Source organism: Carassius auratus, unplaced genomic scaffold, assembly GCF_003368295.1.
Source record: "Carassius auratus strain Wakin unplaced genomic scaffold, ASM336829v1 scaf_tig00215798, whole genome shotgun sequence".
NCBI lineage: Eukaryota > Metazoa > Chordata > Actinopteri > Cypriniformes > Cyprinidae > Carassius > Carassius auratus.
The window spans coordinates 512-19,806 of NW_020528248.1; the positions used below are offsets into that span (position 1 = coordinate 512).

The 19,295-nt window shown below is 36.8% G+C and overlaps 2 pseudogenes; both read right to left on the minus strand.

The window, feature by feature from the left end:
• Nucleotides 1-480: 480 nt before the first annotated feature.
• LOC113095819 (hormone-sensitive lipase-like) lies at nt 481-8,882 on the minus strand (annotated as a pseudogene).
• Nucleotides 8,883-11,877: 2,995 nt separating this feature from the next.
• Nucleotides 11,878-19,185, minus strand: LOC113095818 (rho guanine nucleotide exchange factor 1-like; annotated as a pseudogene).
• Nucleotides 19,186-19,295: the final 110 nt, after the last annotated feature.

Here is a 19,295-nt window from a genome sequence, read left to right on the forward strand (position 1 = left end):
GTGACAAAGTGCAGAGGAGAGAGCAAAATAAAACACCGCTCACGAATTAGAAGTACAGAATGAGGATTTGTAAAGAAACACATATGGTGGAGGATTTCGATATAAGCCAAAGGGAGATTGGTTTTCCTTTGCTGTAAACAAAACTTGGTTCTTGCGAGACTAACATATTCTCACCGGAGCTTATGCTACAGATGCATCATCCGCTGGAACGCTACTCTCTTGAATGCGTGTACAACAGTTAGGGAAAGCTAGAGATTACCATTTATAAACTTTAAAATATGGATATTTTTCTAACCAAAATGCACCACTTCGCTTCAGAAGGCCTTTATTAACCCCCAGGATGGCTGATGGATGCACTTTTTTTGGGCTTCATTATAAAGCTTGGAAGAGCCAGGACATTTTTAATACAACTCAGATGGCATTCATCTGAAAGATGTCTTGAGAGTGATTAAATCCTTAAATCCTAAACTATCCCTTTAATTACCTTTTGATCTACTTAGATTAAATCTTCAGATTTCAACATTGTAATAAGTGTATAAATGTGATAATCTTGTCAATGAAATCCTGAGAGCCACAAGCTCGTGTGCTCTTAAGCAAACACACCTGAAATCCAACACAGCGGCCATAGAAGCAGCCCTTGTGCATGGAGGTGTACTCTCTCAGGAAGCTCTGACTGAGGCCACTTTCCTCCTGGAAGAAAAGGTTGCCATGGCTGTTGTCATGAAGCAGTCTCTGAGCTAGATAGAGCAGCGCCCTGAGCTGACACAGAGCGCTACAGTACGCCTCCATCTCTGCTGCATTATGGCTCGCACGGAAAAAGATGCTTCGCCTGTTTGATGTGATATAGCGCCTTTGTGGATGATGTGGAGGAGGCAACAGCGCACCACCTGAAGAAAGGATGACAAAGAGTGAGATGAGGTCTGAAGGGTGAATGCAGAAAAAAACGTAAGCACATGCATCATGCAGGAGAGAGAATGAGCAACGTAAAAATTACTTATTGAGAGAAACACTGAAAGGAAATGATGGGAAGGACAAGGACACAAGCCTTCAGCAGAAATAGACACATTCTGACGACACCCGTTCACTGCAGAGGATCCATTGCTGATCCACAAGTGATGTAATGCTAAATCTCTTCAAACCTATTCTGATGAAGAAACAAACTGAGGCCGAGTTCCTTTTGGGGTGAACTATTCCATTAACAACTGCAGGGTTTTTAAACCAGCTAACAGTGATGACTAACTGCTGAAAATAATGCACTAGGAGCAATTAGCAGAAACACACAAACAACTTCTCTTGCACAGTCAGAAACGCACCTTAACAAGGGAGCGATATCCATTGGCAGGAATATGAGGGTCAAAGTCAAAGTGGTGGTAGATAGCAGCAAATCCAGAGATGACAGGCTCCAGGCTCCTGGCGTGCTCCTGGATGGTGGTCATGGCATCCACGAGGCGCTGGACTGCGTCCCCAGCTTGGCCCTTTGAGGCCCCAGAGAAGAAGTTGGCATTTTCTTGACACACATCATACAAGGCAGTGAATACTGCCTTGGTGTCCATTGCTAAAGAGGATCAGACGGGTTGAGGACAGAAGAATTACTTCAAACTGGCACATACTCTGACACACTTTAAAGCCAATATAGAGTGATTAAGCTCAGGACAAAAGTCAAGCACTTGTGTTGACAGTGCTTCTAAATAGCGCTATAAACGTTTTATAGATCAATCAACTGGAAATGCTTCAGACAAAGCACTTCACTTTAGAAAATCATTTTCTTCTTCAGTACTTTGTCATGTTTTCCAGTAAATATTTAAACATCCCTAAAAGAAGATAAATATGCTTTTAAAAAATCGTTAGATATTAGGACTTGTTTTAGGACACATACACTACTGTTAAAAATCATATATATACTAAACGAAAAGATTTTATGTAAAGATCCATCAAATCTATTAAAATAGACTACAATTAAAGATATAATTGTTACAAAAAATATATATAACAAATTATGTTTTTTAACCTTATATTCTATTCTCCTTCTATTCTATTTTGAACCTTCTATAACTGTTTTTGATATTAATGATATTAATATTAGGATCATGTGTCACTGAAGACTGGAATAATGGCTGCAGAAGTAATACATTGCATTTTAAAATAGAAAACAGTTATTGAAAATATTAATATTTCACAATATAACTGTTTTTATTCTATTTTGTATCCAATAAATGCAGCCTTGGTTGAACAGCAGCGTATCTGTAAAGGTTTTTTTTAAAGCATAAACCTCAATTCATTTTATTAGACTTTAAAACAACAACAAAAAATGCTAATGGAAGAACAAAGATATATTCTATATAGACAACCAAATTTTTTTTTATTAATGTTACAATGATTACTGTTAAATAAGACAAAAATACTGTTAAATTATTTTTGTTTGCTTGTTTTCACTGTTCAGGGCCTATGAAAATATAATAGTATTTAGTTAACAGGTCCTACCATCACACAACAACACAACCAATAGCCTCTATCAGGACACATTACGATACACTATCATTTTGAAGAAGCTGACTGCTAAGAAAACTGCTACTGCTTGTTTTGTCTATGGCAAAAGACAAGAGCAAACTACAGGGGACTGTGGACTGGACATTCTCCTGAGTAACCAGTGATGGATGGGCATCAGCCTTCACACACTCATGCACATTTATCTGACATGCCAGATACAAAGACAATACAGGTGAGTAAGGTCTCTCAGTGACAAGATTATGACTAGGTAAATCTGTTGTACTCTGCGACCAATCAGACAACTGAGAGAATCACAGGCAACTTTACAACAGCAGACAAGAAATAAAGCTCCAGCCTTTGTATGTTCTCACAGAAAACCCCAAAAATGAAAGCAAATACATCTTTACATATATAGATGTAAAGATATACATATAATTTTTTTTATATAAATTACAGCATCATGCAAATGGCTTCGTCAGATCCAAACTTGGGTGCTCCCCCACAACCCTAAGCAACAGTTAAAGAAACTTTTAGTCTTCCTTTACATTGTGGTGAAAAAGATGTTTTACAAGCAGCATAAAGGGTTTGTGCTTTGAATGTTGGAAACCAAAAGTGCTTACTTTGTTAATCCAATGAAGAGTTGTCTGCATTAAGAGAACATTTTGCTTACATTTCAATTTGCATACATTTCCAAAGTTATGTAGAGCTGAATTCCCCAGATACTGCCTTATCTGTTGCACATGTGGTTTTAAACCAATCCTGTGCTTTTTTTCTTTCTGCCCTTTACCCCAGATAACCCCTCCCTGCATTCATCCACTCATTCTCTTCTCAGACTTTCCAAACTGCCTTTTTCCCCTCTGCCAAAGTATCCCAACGTCACCTCTCTACCTCCCGCCTGCTACTGGCTTCGATCTCTTCCCCTCATTGGCAAAAACAAGACATCTTCCTCTCTCTATTCTCTTCCATTTTGTACCCATGTCCTCATTATAAAGACTACAGCCGGACCCTGAGAGATTAGTGTCCTAATCTGTGCATGGGAAACCAAGTATATGTTGAGTCTATTAAGCTCGATTACAATAGAATACACATTTCAATTCAACATTTCAGAAATCAGAAATTCCCTTACAGTGGAAGTCTAAGGGCAATATGTTTGCTATCATAGACATAGAGCACTGATGTATTATTAATCAGTAATGTTGAAAGTAAAGAGTACAATTGTAAGAAAAAAACACCTAGATAATAATAATAATACTAGTTTAAGAAAGCTATAAATACATGTCTCTATACTGTATTGATACTTCAAAACTATACTGTGAAATATTATTACAATTTAAATGAACTGTATTATATTTAACCTGTTCTATTATATCATCTGATTCTGTGCTCAATAAACATATCTTATTATTATCAATTTTGAAAAAGAAAAATGTGCGGCTTAATATTTCTGTGGAAATACTATGATTTTTTTCAGCATTATTTTGTTGCATAGAAAAATTTAAACAACAGCATTTATTTTATATATAAATCCTTTGTACATTATAAATGTCTGAACTGTCACTTCTGATGAAATCAATGCATCCAGGTGGAATACAAATATTTCTTAAAAACTATTTTGAATGGTAGTACACACACACACACACACACACACACAAGAACTGAAAAAAGTATTTTAGCTAATTTAGTTGATAGACAGAAGATGCTAAGTAGGACACTGATCAATCACCAGTCAAATGATCAATTAACACTGTTCACTCCAGAAGAACCACAGTCCACCTGGAAAAATCCATCAAAAAAATGAAAGAACCCAACTGAAGCCAAAAAAAAACTAAGCATACCTAATGCTATCTACTTAGAATGTGATACTGTATCTACAGCCAAAGCCTGGCCTAACCAGCTAAGTCAAACTATTACAAGAACACCTGCTCTTTCAGTGACACTGCAATAGACGTTACAGCACATATACAGCACAATCCACAGCAGAGGAGCAACAACACACGTTTTAAACGGTGAGAATCTACAACTTAAAAACATGCAGAACAGAGCACATACACACACATACACAAAAACACACAGGGACTGATCCCCGGAGAATCTGAACGTTACCCTCTTCAGAACTCATGCTGGAGTCCTTGTACGTCCTGTCCTCTCAATATCCGCACAGCCATGGAGCCAGAGAAATAGAGACATGGGAAGGGGGAGGTAAACAAAAGGGGAAGACAGTAAGATAGAGTGTTTCGATTGGATGCCCTCCCTCCCACCGTTTCATCCCCTCAGATCACAACGTGATATTCTGTCACTTTCCATTTCATCCTTTCTACTTTTATGTGAACTCTTCTTCCTTTATTCTCATTCGTCTCATTCCCTGGAGAGAACAGCTTTGTTGTTTTCTCCCATACCAACTGTCCCTGTGTTGTGGTGAGATGGCTTTTCACCCAGTGTACGATGAAAACAAATTACTCACTGCAACATGCACACTTGTGCCACACACACACAGTGTTTGTTGTTTACAGGATCCAGGCTAACTGTGTCCTAAGACCAACTATCCTCTACAAAGTCATAACAGCCTAAATAACCTTTCACTCTATTGGTTGTGTCACCAGGCTGGCCAGTGACCTTCACCCTAACTGGATGATCCAAAACTGGCACCTCTCTTTGACACAAGGCGGTCTAGACAGAAACAAACATTGAGCTCTAAAAATGTATTTTTGTGATTTCTACACCAAAAGTGGTGCATTACACAGATGATACTTCAATTAGGTCATATGGCAATTGTATTAGGTCATTTGGTGAGACCGTAATATCCATGTCACACTGTATAATAAATCAATTGCTGAAATGTATTTCAGTTGAAAAAAATAAAACAGTAAACAACATTGTTGTTTAGTAACTTTAGTTTAAATCCACCTTCAATAACTAGGAATGCACCAATAATTCTGGCTGATAAAGAAAACTATTTTCAAGCTATGGGTGATATTAAAAATAAATTAAATGAAAAAATTAAATAAAGCACTAAACATCAATTAATGCTAAAAACTAATTAATGCATACAAATGCATTTTAAATGAAAAATAATCATTTATACAAAATATGAATTTAACAGTGTAAATAAGTTATGTTAATTAATTTACTTTCATATGTTGAGACAGTAATGTGCACGTCACAATGTATAATAAATGACTAGACTTAAACTTTCAATCTATTATTAAAATGTGATCCTGACGAAATAGTAAAAAAAAATCTGTACAGTAAACAACCCTGACATTAGTTTGATAGGTTCCCTTTCAATAACTAGAGATATGGAATGGAGATAATTATTTGTATTTAATTTATGAGTAAAAATAATATAAATTAAAAAAATTAAAACACTCTTTAGAATGCATTAACTGTCTACTGACCTCTATATTTATCACAAACTTGAATGCACCTCTAATATACCAAATGAGTATGCTAGCTATCTTATGGCTAACAAATCTTAAGGGGGAATTACTTCATACATTTTCAAAAATGTCAAACTATCTGTTGGAATAGAAAAAAAGTGGAAGATCAACACAGGGTTTCAGCAGGATTTTTAGCTCAAATTTAAGACCATTTTTAAGACCTGCACAAATAAAATTAATACAGTAACATATGAATGGGGTAGGACAATGTCTATCGTAACATATTAAACTGTAAAATGACTGTAAAAAGTATGATTTACAGTTCAAATACAAGTTTTTACAAAACAAAAAGTTTTAGAAAATGATACACTTCACATTTCAGCCTTAAACCATTTTTTTATAAAATGGATGTCAAAAGTATTATTATATTAATTTAAACAATTATTATCAAGAAATTATTATATTAATTAAATAACATATACATTAATTTTACTGTTTAGATTTTTCTTATTGATCCACCAGTTCAAGTTCAAATTTACAGCTCAGTGTGTTTGCAGGGTAAAAAAATGTGTGTGTGTTTGTTTGTGTGTATTGCACATACAACAAGCGTATGTCACATTGCTCATGTAAAATGTTTGCACTGCTTAAGTTACAAAAGTTCATTGCTAGAGATTAGCTGCTGGCAAATCAGAATTTTTCAGATTGTTTATGGTACAAACCCATCTTATTTTTAGCACAAAAGGCTTGCATATAGATGGATTTCCTACTATCTTCATGGGTCAAAGACCACATGTTTCTTCTAAGAATTTTGAGAACTGACCAGACCTGAACTTTCTCTCTCAATTCTACATACATACAACCAGGACCACATCCTTTATTCATTCAGCTGGCAATAAAGGAACAATGGAAGGCTGTGAGCAGACCTTTGTCCCAGATTATTTTATAAATGTGGTAAAATCATCTCAACAGGAAAAGAAAAACAATGCACTGGCCCAGACTTCAGTTAAGAGTTTCCTCTCAGTCTCATCCAAAACTGACCGCAGCAAGTAAACAACTTACCTTCACATACAAAGTGTGTTATGGTCAGTATAAGAATGTGCAGGACTACAGAATCTCTCCTTGTGCACATCAGAGATCTCAATTAAAGGTTTTACTCACCCTCGAGTCATCCTATGTGTATATGACTTTCTCCTTTCAGACAAATCCAGTCAGAGTTATATTAAAAATTGTCCTGGCTATTCAAAGCCCCATCATTGCCTTAAGCGGATGTTGCAGTTAAACAGTCCACTCCAGTCGTTACTCAACATTATTTACTACCTTCTAGCAACACTACATTCAATGAAGGTAAAATAGTAAAAAAAAAAAACCATAATAATAGTTCATTTAAATGGAACCAGAATCTGAAAATTTGTATAATGTAATATATGTTGAGTTTTGTAATTGCCAACCTTTAAATTACAGGTTAGATTCTCTGCTCGTGCTCGACCCGACCCGGCCTGAGGACGGTGGTGGGAAATATTGGTCCTTGATAAAGCACGTCACGTGTCATGCGCAGCGTCTCGTCCACTCGCAGTCTCGCATGCGTGACGCATCACACCTGCTGTGCGCGCTGTAGCCTACTATTCAGTAGATTAAGTGCAACATGGAGCTTGAAGAAGCAACAGGAGAATTAACTTTGAGCAAGTTTGGAGGAAAATCGGAGGTATGGAAACATTTTAAACTAGTCGTGGGGAGTGACAACATGTGTTGGCTTTGTCTCGTGCATTAAATGCGGCACGCATATATAGGCCTATATATATATATATATATACATACAGCTCCCCCGTAGCACAGCAGCACCTGCGGTAAAATAATAATAATAATCTGGCGCCGCCCCTGGTTATAACGGGCCATATATCAAAAATGGTCGGGTTTAAATCGGGCTCGGGCTCATAATTACAGTGAACGTGTCGGGCCGGGCCGGTCTCGGACACAACGTGCTCGGGCTCGGGTAGGGTCGGGCTTGATTTGTTGGGCCCGATCAAAGCTCTACTTTAAATTAAGTAATAAAGAGCATTGAGTAGTTGAGTGCATCTTTCCTTACCACTATTTTTTTATAGTTGTTTAATGATCATAATGGAACCAGATACCAGATAATTTCTAACGATTCCCAACCCTACTAAGGGGAATTCACGACGTGAAGCAGTCGTGTTCTTGTGCAAAACTTTTTTTTTTTTTTGGTGAAAATGAAATGAAGAAAATTTTGTAAATGTCATTCTTCAAAACATCCTCCCACTAAATAAAAAGTCACACGGAGCAACACAAGGGTGAGTAAATGATTCTTTCTTTTCTTTCTTTTCTTTCTTTCTTTTTATTGATTGATTGCACTATCCCAAAGCATCTACACTCACTACACACATCTTTGCTGTGATTATAATAAGCTTAAAGCACACAGACAAGCGTCAATCTCTGTGTCATTCATGAATCAGGGCATCCGAAAGCATATCCTGACGTAGCCTACTACAGAGAAGTTTAGACAAACCAGGCCATTCAAACCTATGTATATTCTCTCCTGTCTAAAATGTGCTGTCAGCACACTTTGAAAAAAAAATGTCATCCTTAACTAGAAATGTCATCAGTGAATAACTACAACACTACACTACCATAGCCGATGTACTGCATAACACATCATAGTTCAAACGTAATTAAAAACTGTTGGCAACCTTATGAGACACTTTAAACCCTATGTTTACATATTAGTAAGGAAATAACAGGGCTCATGCGATGTGCCACATTGTATCAGCATTAATGTACAGTAGCGCTCGGGCTCTAATCTTCTGTTTGACACTTCTGAAACTGTCTAGAAGAGCGGATGACATTTTATAGCTAAGCGACAGCTCGCCCCTCCAAAACGCGTTTATGTTTATTAAATGGGTATATACCTATTGGACCTTCTTTGTGTTTTGACGAGCGTCTTCTGTTTACTGCTTTTTCAAGAACACCGCTCCCAGCCTTCTTTGCAGACGCCATCTTCCTCAAACAGGAATTATTACTTCCCCCCTCTGCTCTGTGTGGACATACCTTAACGGCGACCACGCCTACACTAAAATCAATAGCCAATAACGCGTCAGAGAACAATCAAAGCACCTATCACATACTTCTCATTTCATAGTACTGCCCGTATTGATCCAAACGACCCTCCTACAACGTCAAAATAAAATAGCCTACGATATAATAAATATGCTCGTTTTTCTTGTGTATTTTCATTTAGTATCCAGTGCATTTATTTATTTATAATAATAATCTACCCCAGGACACACTAAAAACGGGACTCGCATCAAAATATCCACACAAAGCGAAGTGTTTTATACAGTTTATTCAAATCATTAGCAGAAATGTTCCATTTATCATCAAACAAGTTTATCTTCAAGCTATTACTATCTATGCAGGTTGCTCTCTCTCTACTCTCACTTGTCATTTAATTGTCAATTTGAGTATCCAGGTGAGTATGTCTATTTATTATTTATTCCCCAGGACACACTTAAAATGTGACATTCATCAAAATATTAACACAAAGCTTATAAAGCTTATACAATTCATCCATTAGCAGATGTCTTTGATTTACACACACACACACAAAAAAAATCTTATCTTTAAACTATTAAGAGAGATTCAAGACAGCAGGCTCTGGAAATGCTAAAATCACCACTTAAACAATTGATCTCAAATAATACACAGGGTTCACGTTTCCATTGTCTGTCTACATGGTCCCTTCCCCTGTTTCTCCAGTTCGAGCTGTGGTTTCTCAGGCTGTATGTTTTCTCCACAGCTGGCCACATCCTGATAAGGGCCTTGATTGGAACATTGAATTTGATGGTGAGCTGAGTTGCATTCATCCTGGTTTCTTCCTCCCTTTCTTTCTTCCTCTCCAGTTCATTCCGCCTCTTTGACTGGACGAATAAAGTTGAACATCTCGTCATCACAGAATCACTTTATTTATTTGTTTGTTTAATGTTTTGTGTGTGGTGCAGTTTTCTTTTTATATGCTGTATGGAATACATCCAGTATGTTGAATCAACATTAAATCAACATTGCACAATCAGTGTGTCTGACCTTACAGAGGAGCATGGTGCCAGGGATCAATACACTTATCAGCAGCAACACCGCTTCTGCTGTAATAATGCTGTTCTTCACACTCTCACTGAGGTTACGATTTCTGCAAAGGTTCTAATTAAAGAGAATGTCTTAACTCCTGAAGACTTTTCAGAAAAGAGAAGCAGATCAAACTGACCATAGGCCGTTGTCTTAAAAAAAACCTGATAAAAATGAAAACAGACAAAAATAGTTGTCAAAAGAGCTGACACTTTCACTTCCTCTGACAATAAAACTTGCATGTGTGTGTGTATGTAAGGAGAGTTAAGTAACACAAATTTAGCATGAATGAGCTGAATTTGGTTTTGTCACTGAATGTATTATTTGTGTTCGCCTAATTCAGCCAATTGAAAGATTTATGGGGATTATTGCACAATGCAGCCTCTTAAGAGAGCTTGAGTGCTTGCATTATGTTTGTGACTTTCGTATTAGGTAGTAAATAATAAATAGTTAGACAGTGGGCCTAAATCAGATTATGTATAACATTAAAATTCATTATTATAAGTTATATAAACAGTATTTATTATAGACTGCTGTTCAAAAGTTTGAGGTCAGAAAGATTTTTTATTTTTGAAAGATAATGCTTAAATTTTTATTACAAAAGAAATATATTAAACCAGAGCTATTTCAAATTATTCATGATCCATGTGAAATGGGGTTTCTTATTCCAGTGGTAGAAGCAATGGTTGGTGGCTTCATGGGAGAGAGCCAGACGCTCAAGCGGCTTATCCGCCTCCAGGTTCAGCAATTTTCTAAATCAGCGTTGGCAACAGCTTAAGCAAAGGACAATAAACCAAAAGCCATATAATAATATCCTATACTTTTGGATGGCAAAACAGCAGAACAAAGTGTTTGAGTGCAAAACAGTCTATGACCATAGCTGGGGGTTTTTAAGCTGGGTTTTTTCATAGCTGGCTCTTATAAGCAGCTTAATATATGGCTTTAATTTCCCCCCAACAGGCATTAACTTCAGTCCACATGATATCAGCATGTTTAAATCTATTAGCTAAACCATACACTTCCCACCCACAGATTGCTGTATTGACAAAACTTGTCATATGAAAAGCTACTCAATATAGTGTAAAATTTAATTAGATCCTTTAAATTGAAAGTCACACTGAAAAAGGGGTAGAAACTGGTAAAATAGCAATAAGATGAAAACTGAAACAGCTGCTATGAAAAAAAAACAGCATCACTAAATGATGGAAAAATTCTTTTGTAGGCGATAACCAGTTTATTACTGAATTTGAAATGGTATGCTTTCCAAAACTACATTTACATTTCTCTCTATATATTGTTTTGTGCTAAAAGAGAGCTCAGATTATTTTAATAATAATGAAAGTTGAACAAATATTAACATTTTACATTAAAACCAACATCACATACACAATATATGCTATTCCTTACAGGCTCAGAAACACAAGAAAATTATTAGTTTGAATGGCATTTTCGCTAATAAACCAGCTCCTCAGTAAATGTGCCTTTAAGTGTTTGTCTTCCTGTATCATCTAAACCCACCCATTCTTCTATTTCAGTTTTTGGTGAACAGACACAAATACAGGGGAAGAACAAAATAATGTGAACTCCTGAAAAATATGCAATATTTCATCATTAATATGCTTAACCAGCATTTGCATTTAAAGTAGCTTCTTACCTTCTTAGAAAAGATTTGTACAACTTTGAATAGTAATCTGCCAGTTCTCAAATGTCATCCTTCACTCCAAAACTGACTACAGTGGATTAATAATATTCATGTCAGGGGATTTGTTTGGCCGTCCAGGTTGTATGACAAATGCTAAAAAGGCACAAGTCTTACCCACAATTTATTTTAAACACAACTTATATGATACACAAAACAGAGAATATAGACATAATAACCGGATAAAGATAATTCGATTTTTATTATTCACTGTAACATACAAATGATATTATCCCCATATAAACATTGTTTGTCCAACCGCTGTACATTCTTCTCTATTTTGGATTATGGGGCAAAAAGTTAATGTCAACTGAACGCTGCTGAAAATAAGGACAATAAAAGCTCAAACCATTTCTGATAATTTATTTAAAAAAGAAAAAAAAAAGTACCTAAATTTCTATGTATCTTACACATAAAATCAAAGCCCAAATACACAGAATAGTCCTTGCATAATCATTTAAATAGACCGACAGTAATGGAATGCCTGCAATGAGTGGACTCCTGTACACAAAATTACATAAAAGACAGTCACGGATTGCAGAGGCTTTAAAAGATCTAACAAAGAGCACTCAGTACTAGGCACTCAGCCATTTTTAAGAACAACAAACGAGTGGAACTGCTATAATTTGGCAGGTCTGGAGCAAAATATCAGATTCATATTTAACACTGAACATCACTAGGAGGAGAGGGCAAGGACACCCATGCCTGTCAGAAATTAAAACAAACCCAATCTGCACAAGGCACCCTATAAATAGATTTAAACAGATAGATATATCACTATATGTATGTGTGACAGATACACATGAAAATATAAGGAATGAGAGAGAATGACACCACACCCAAAACCCTGTCTTTATCAGCTATCAAGGGTTCAAGGCTCAATTTAAACTTTCTAATCGAATTTAAACTGAGGTCAGTTCCGCATCAAAAAGAAAACTCTTGCCAAAAAGTGAAATTCAGTGAAGCCTTTGTTATAGTTAAGGGTGCACTCTAACTCTCTCAGTCCTTCTTTTATAAAAGGCAATGCATAGTATGCTAATTACATAATTTTCAAAGGCAATGTATAAACCCCCCATTCAAGCAATTGTGAATAAAAGAAATTGTGCAAAAGGAATGTAGGAAAGTGAAGTAGGTAGAACAAATCTTGCACCATGATAGTTTCATTACCAAAATTTGTACATTTTTGCTTGCTACTTCTAAAAGGAAAACAAAAGGTCTCACTGACATGTTCTAGGATCAACACTGCTGACCAGAATGCAAGACCTCGGGCAAACTGTTCTGATAAACCATTCTGTAAAGCTGAATGAAAGGAAAAGGTAACAAGGCCTTACTGAAATCACAAAGATCAACACAATTACAATGAATATAAATCACAATATGTAACAAATAAGGTAAAATAAATTGCATAATTTGAAAGTAGGTCGAGGGTAAAAAAGACCTGTTGCAGTAGCATCATGAGTACATGAAAATAACTACAGTACTGGTGAAAAACCTACATTTGTGTTCCTGTCTTCAAACTCTGAGATATAATATTTTCATCAACCCCTGCATCTGCCTGATTCTCTGTGCTCTGGTTTCCTAATAAGACCGGGAGAGCAGAAGAGAAAAGTCTGGTCCCTTCAGCTGGAAATCATGGACTGACAATGAGAATCAGGATACTTCTCCATTCCAGTATACAGCTGACCTCCCCGTGCAAGGCAAAAGTGTTTACATAGCTTAACTTTGTTCCACTATCATTTCTTTGGTCCTGCTTTGAAAGAAAATTAATCCATAAAATAAAATAAACCGAGAGACATCGTAACAAGCAATTACAGAAAAAACTATATTTTGCAAACTGTAGAGTAATTGTAGTTTAGAACATAATGACAGAAAAACGAAATTATCAGAAATGACTGATAACTTTTACAGACACAGGATTTGCATAGCTCACACAAATAGGCAATGTGTGATGATTATCATAAGATCGGGGTTGATCTACCAAAGTACAACCTGCAACAGCTGCATTCGAGAACGCTGTTCTTTGTGCATGCTTCCCATTATAACAGCACAGAAGCTGGTCATTCAAAATGCTCCGTAATCTGGGCATATTTCCTCACAACCACAATATCTAACCCTGACGAGATCTCTCCACATCAATGCTTGCCTTGTTTTCACTTCAGAGGGGTTAGGCATAAGCAAGCCCACCTTCCTCAAACCTTCTCATTAATTCCTTTGCTCATGCATCAGTTGATCTATCTATCTAATTAGCAATTATTTTCTTATTCACAGAGCAACAGCGGAACTTCTGGTAAGAAGAGGGTAAAAAAAACAAAACTAAAAGGTCTATACTTATACTCTTCATTTTACAACAATTTGGCCAATGCATGCAACAACAGTTCTACATCTATCCTTTTGAATATCTGTTATTTTAGAAAATGCATGTAATATAGTATGGTATCAATTAATAAGTGATGAGTGAACATCTTGAAATTACCTTATTGAAAACCTAACTGAACTACAGTTTGAGAAGCAGGCTTCATATGCATCAGACTGCATTCTCAAAGATGCAACTACACTTTACTATAAATATAGATAGTCTTTTGGTACTAATTACTTTTGACATGCTTATCTTTGGGTGTGTGTCGGTTTGCACATGTTTCTGTACTGTATGTTACATTGCTTGCACATGTGCACCTAGCATTTAGCTCTGATATCTCTCTAAAGGATGCACATTGCTTTGGCATCTTTTGGCAAGGCTGTCTTTCATACCTCTCAACAGAAACACAAACACACTCGTCCAAGGTCAAGGATCACTATAATTTCACAACACCCACTTCATTTCATTTCTCGGTGGCATGGAAAGTGCGGGAGGCCTGCTGACAATCTTCTGAAAGGACAGCTGATAAGATAGAAGAGATAGAGCAGGGAAATTCAGGCAGAATTAGTCAACCAGCGAAGTCTTGAGTCCAGCACATACAGTGATCTGAGGACAAAGAAGACAGATGATAGAAACGGAATTGCTATACTTTCAAAACTAGAGAGTGAATGGTGCTATATAAAACTAAAGACAATACACATTAAAAAAAAATATGGTTTTGTGTTTAGTATGTGGTCGTACCTTAACAGCAGGTTGTCAAGTTTCTCAGTTGTAATGCCCACCCTGAAGTGAATATTTAGCAAGAGCTTCTTGCAACTTATAATGTTCCTCCTCAACAGCCTGGGAACAAACACAACATCAGAGATATGCATTAGGTTAATGTCTATTAACTCTCGTCAGAGTATTATTAGACTGTTTGATTAATATCTCTCCTATTCAAGATCTGAAAAAAAATGCTCTTTCACAATTGCATTTGTGTTCTCCTTGCCTGCAATCGCTTCAGTTGCTCCTGAAGAGTCTGCAGTCTCATCTGCACCTCCTCCATGCGTTCCTCAGAAAGCACTAGAGGAGCACTTATCCCTCTCTCCTCTTCTCCTTTATTCCCTCCATCTCCCCCACTCTCTTCTCCTTCAGTTCTTTCTTCTGTGCTGGATTCCTCCACTGAAAAGGGAAAAAAAGGCATTGCGGATTTCGATATCAATCAATCATTTATGACCATTTTCCACATTTCTGAATGGTTTGGTGAGGAGGGAGCCCAGCTGTACTTTATGATTAAATATGAGGTTGAACTTCTTTAGCTTAAAACCTGAAACAATATTGTGTGCATTACCCGAAGACTGACCTCCATCTGCCTCCTGGCTTTCAGGTGCATTTTCCGCAAGAGTCTGAGAGTCATCTGACAGGCTAATACTGCCGACCAATAGCCTCTTCAAATACTTGACTGTGAGAGGTATACAAGCAAAAAAAGATTAAGTACAGCATGAAACTGAATGTATTAACCGTTAGACCTGCATAAAAGGATAAATGCATAAATCATGACCTTCTTCCAAAGCCCCAACAGCAGACTTCTCTAAAGGGATGTGGCTATGGCTGAGCCGGTCAAAGCCATTGGCCACTAGGTAGTCAAAGAGTGAAGAATCAGTTTCTCTACTCTTCTCATCAGTAAGTGTGTCTTTAAATCGCTCTATGGTGAAATAAAGTAACACAGTCACATTAAAATACCATGGTAAAATTACTAGGATAGACTTTACGGGATAGTTCACCCAAGAATGAAAATTTCCCCATGATTTACTCAACCTCAAGCCATCCTAGGTGTACAGTATATGACATTCTTAATATACAAAACGAGGATTTGTTAAATAAAATGTCTGAGGATTTCAATATAAGCCAAGAGGACACTGGTTTTCTTTTGCTGTAAACAAAACTTGTTTCTCACGAGACTGGTGAAGGTGTGTATTCGTGCCGTACCAGGCTCACATGGAAATACAACTCTAACCGTACTGGCAGTCCTTATAACTATTTGGCCTGTTAGTAAAAAAGTGGCTATATTTAAGAGTGAGTTAAGACAGTTTCGTGGGGGATGCCAGGTGTAAAAAATAAATAAATTAATAAAAAAAAAATGAAAAAAAAAAAATGAACAAAATAAAATAAATGTTAAATCGAATGCCGACCCACCGAACAAATATTCAAATAATCTAATATTCTGATCCCAGCCCTAGTAAATCATGGGGTAATTTTCATTTTTGGGTGAACTATCCCTTTAATATCTATTTCCAAGTCTCACCACTGCGACTTTTCAACAGGTCTCCTCCATTTTCAGTGGGGCTAAGAGGGGGTTGCGAACTGGAGAAAAGAAATGAAAATAATTTGAAAGATTGAAGTCAGCTTTGAACTTGCTAGTTCAACAGCACCTTTAAAAGGACACTAAATTACTCTTAAGGGGATATTTTCCAAAAAACACACTCACGGGGCTGTATAAAGGTCCAAGGACGCTGTTAGGTATGCTGCTGCTTTGTTTTCTAGTTATCTTATTTCCGTCCCTCTTCTTCATCTCGTCAATCGTAGTCTTAATCACCTCTATCCAACTGGAACAAAACAGACTGTGAGTGTCATATCAAATTACACGTTTTGGTTTTCAATTTTGAAGAGGGATTTCATATCATCTGCCTGCCAGTCTCTCCTGTAAGTGTTAAATATAAATGGCTTTATATGGTTAACACTCACTTTTTCCTCTCCACGATGGACTGAGCCACTAGTTCATAAATCTGTGCTCCACTTTCCCAAGTGAAGATAACGTAGAGGGCCTTCGGGTCTTATGGGAAAAAGGAAGTAACTGTATATCAAATTCACATTATTCAGAATAAAACATGCTAATTCTCATTCACTCACCAGTGGCCACATCTCTGACGAAACGGATTCTAGTTTGATGATTGGACTCAGCATCTGTTTGCCTTCCTGAATGGCTATGTTGCTTTTGCTCTGACACTTCAAAACCATCTTATCATCCTGCTTCTGAAGCAAGACTAACAGGTCTGACAGCAAAACACAGTGGACATCTGCAAACACAGCCACACAAAAACAGGTTGAGTTGAGAGCAGCAGTCTTGATTATAGAAGCAATGAAAGGCAATAACATTTAGAATTTTCATTCAGGGAAGTGTGTCGAAGGGGCTTACCGATCGCCTTCTCCTTGGTCACCCTCCATGTCAGAGGTCCTTCAAACAGCATTGTTCTGCTGGTCAGATCAATGTTCTGATGAACAGAGAGAAGAGAGGATCATATCAGTGCCAGAGTGTCTGCATTAGTAACATTAATACTTCACACATGAGACATCAAGATATTTCTCACCTTGTACTCAATGTAGAGGTCATTGCTCGGTTTCAGTCCTGAGGTGTCCAGCCGGCGCTGGTAGTCCTTCAAAATCTGAAGATTGAAGTTGAAGATGGTTGTTGGGAAATGCATATTAGACTCATATAGGATCGGTGGTATGACCAAATACTTTTATCACAGTATGAACAATTTTAAACAGTATCATACAAAATGCATACAGGTGTTGATCATATAATTAGAATTTCATCAAAAGTTGATTTCACTAATTCCATTCAAAAAAAAAAACTCTGGAACCTGATTTCCGAAGGAATAAAAAAATTTCTTTCATCAGAGAACATTACTTTGGAAACACTCAGCAGTAGTCCAGTCCTTTTTGAAACGAGACGTTCTGATGCTGTCTGTTGTTTGAGAATGGCTTGACACAAGGAATGTGACAGCTTAAAATACATCTTGCATACGTCTGTGCGTAGTGGTTCTTGAAGCACTGACTCCAGCTGCAGTCCATCTTTGTGAGTCTCCCCCACATTTTTTGAACAGGTTTTGTTTCACAATCCTTCCAGGGTGCAGTTATCCCTATTGCTGTACACTTTTTCTTTTTACCACATATTTTCCTTCCCTTCACTCCTCTATTAATGTGCTTGGACACAGAGCTCTGTGAACAGCCAGCCTCTTTTGCAATGACCTTTTGTGTCTTGCCCTCCTTGTGCAAGGTGTCAATGGTCGTCTTTTGGACAACTGTCAAGTCAGTTAGTCTTCCCCATGATTGTGAGTCTGCAGTGTAGACCATTTAAAGGCTTTGCAGGTGTTTTGAGTTAATTAGCTGATTAGAGTGTGACACCAGGTGTCTTCAATATTGAACCCTTTTCACAATATTCTAATTTTCTGAGATGCTTGAATTTGGGATTTTCCTTAGTTGGCAATTATAAATATCAAAATTAAAAGAAATAAACATTTGAAATATATCAGTCTGTGTGTAATGAATGAATATAATATACACGTTTCACTCTGTGAATGGAATTAGTGAAATAAATCAACTTTTTGATGATATTCTAATTATATCACCAGCACCTGTACTTCACAACATGCTGCATGTAGTAATGCCTGTATACTGCCAGACCACACATCCTTACAGTAAACACTGTTTATATAAGGAATTTCTACTGAATTCTCACCAGAAGGTTCTCCATGAGTTTAACTTCTTCATTGACATGGTTGAGGATCTTGCGGCAAGATTCTGCTGCTTGATTAATGTTCTCTTTTTCTGTTTTATCATCTGAGAGAAATGCACATTGGTTATACACCCATTTTTGACCAATACATTGCAGTTCTTAATGTTTACTTATTCCTGTGATGGCAAGGCAGATACATTTAGGATCCCTTGATGAGTTCAAAATAACAGCAAATCTTTTGTAACAACATAAAGTTTTTTAAAAGTCTTAAATTCTGACCAATTGAATCATACAAAATTATTATAACTAGCTTTGCAAAATAAAATAATTGACCCCAAAAAATTTTTTAACTTTTATTTAATTAAGAAAGTTGATGTGTTAAAACAATTTTGTTTATTTGTAGTATTTTTATTTCATGTGTTATTTACTTTGGTTTTACGTCAATTTGCAATTGTTTAGCAAGTGTTTTGCACTGTTCACACAAATGGTTTTATAGAAAGAAGAAGTATTAGATTTGAAAACCTGTGTTCTTGGCTATGTTTTCTAACAGAAGAGGGTACTTGGTTAGTCTTTGCATCTCTATGGGAATGATATCCTTCAGCTGTAGCCTCCGACACTGTGGCTTACTCTCAGCCTCCTACAACACAAACACAGACATTTTGAAATGCCAAGCCTCCATTTATGTGACTGCCGAACAGTTGCAATAACATGGAAAAGAGTCCTATTATGGATTTTTGAAAATCACCT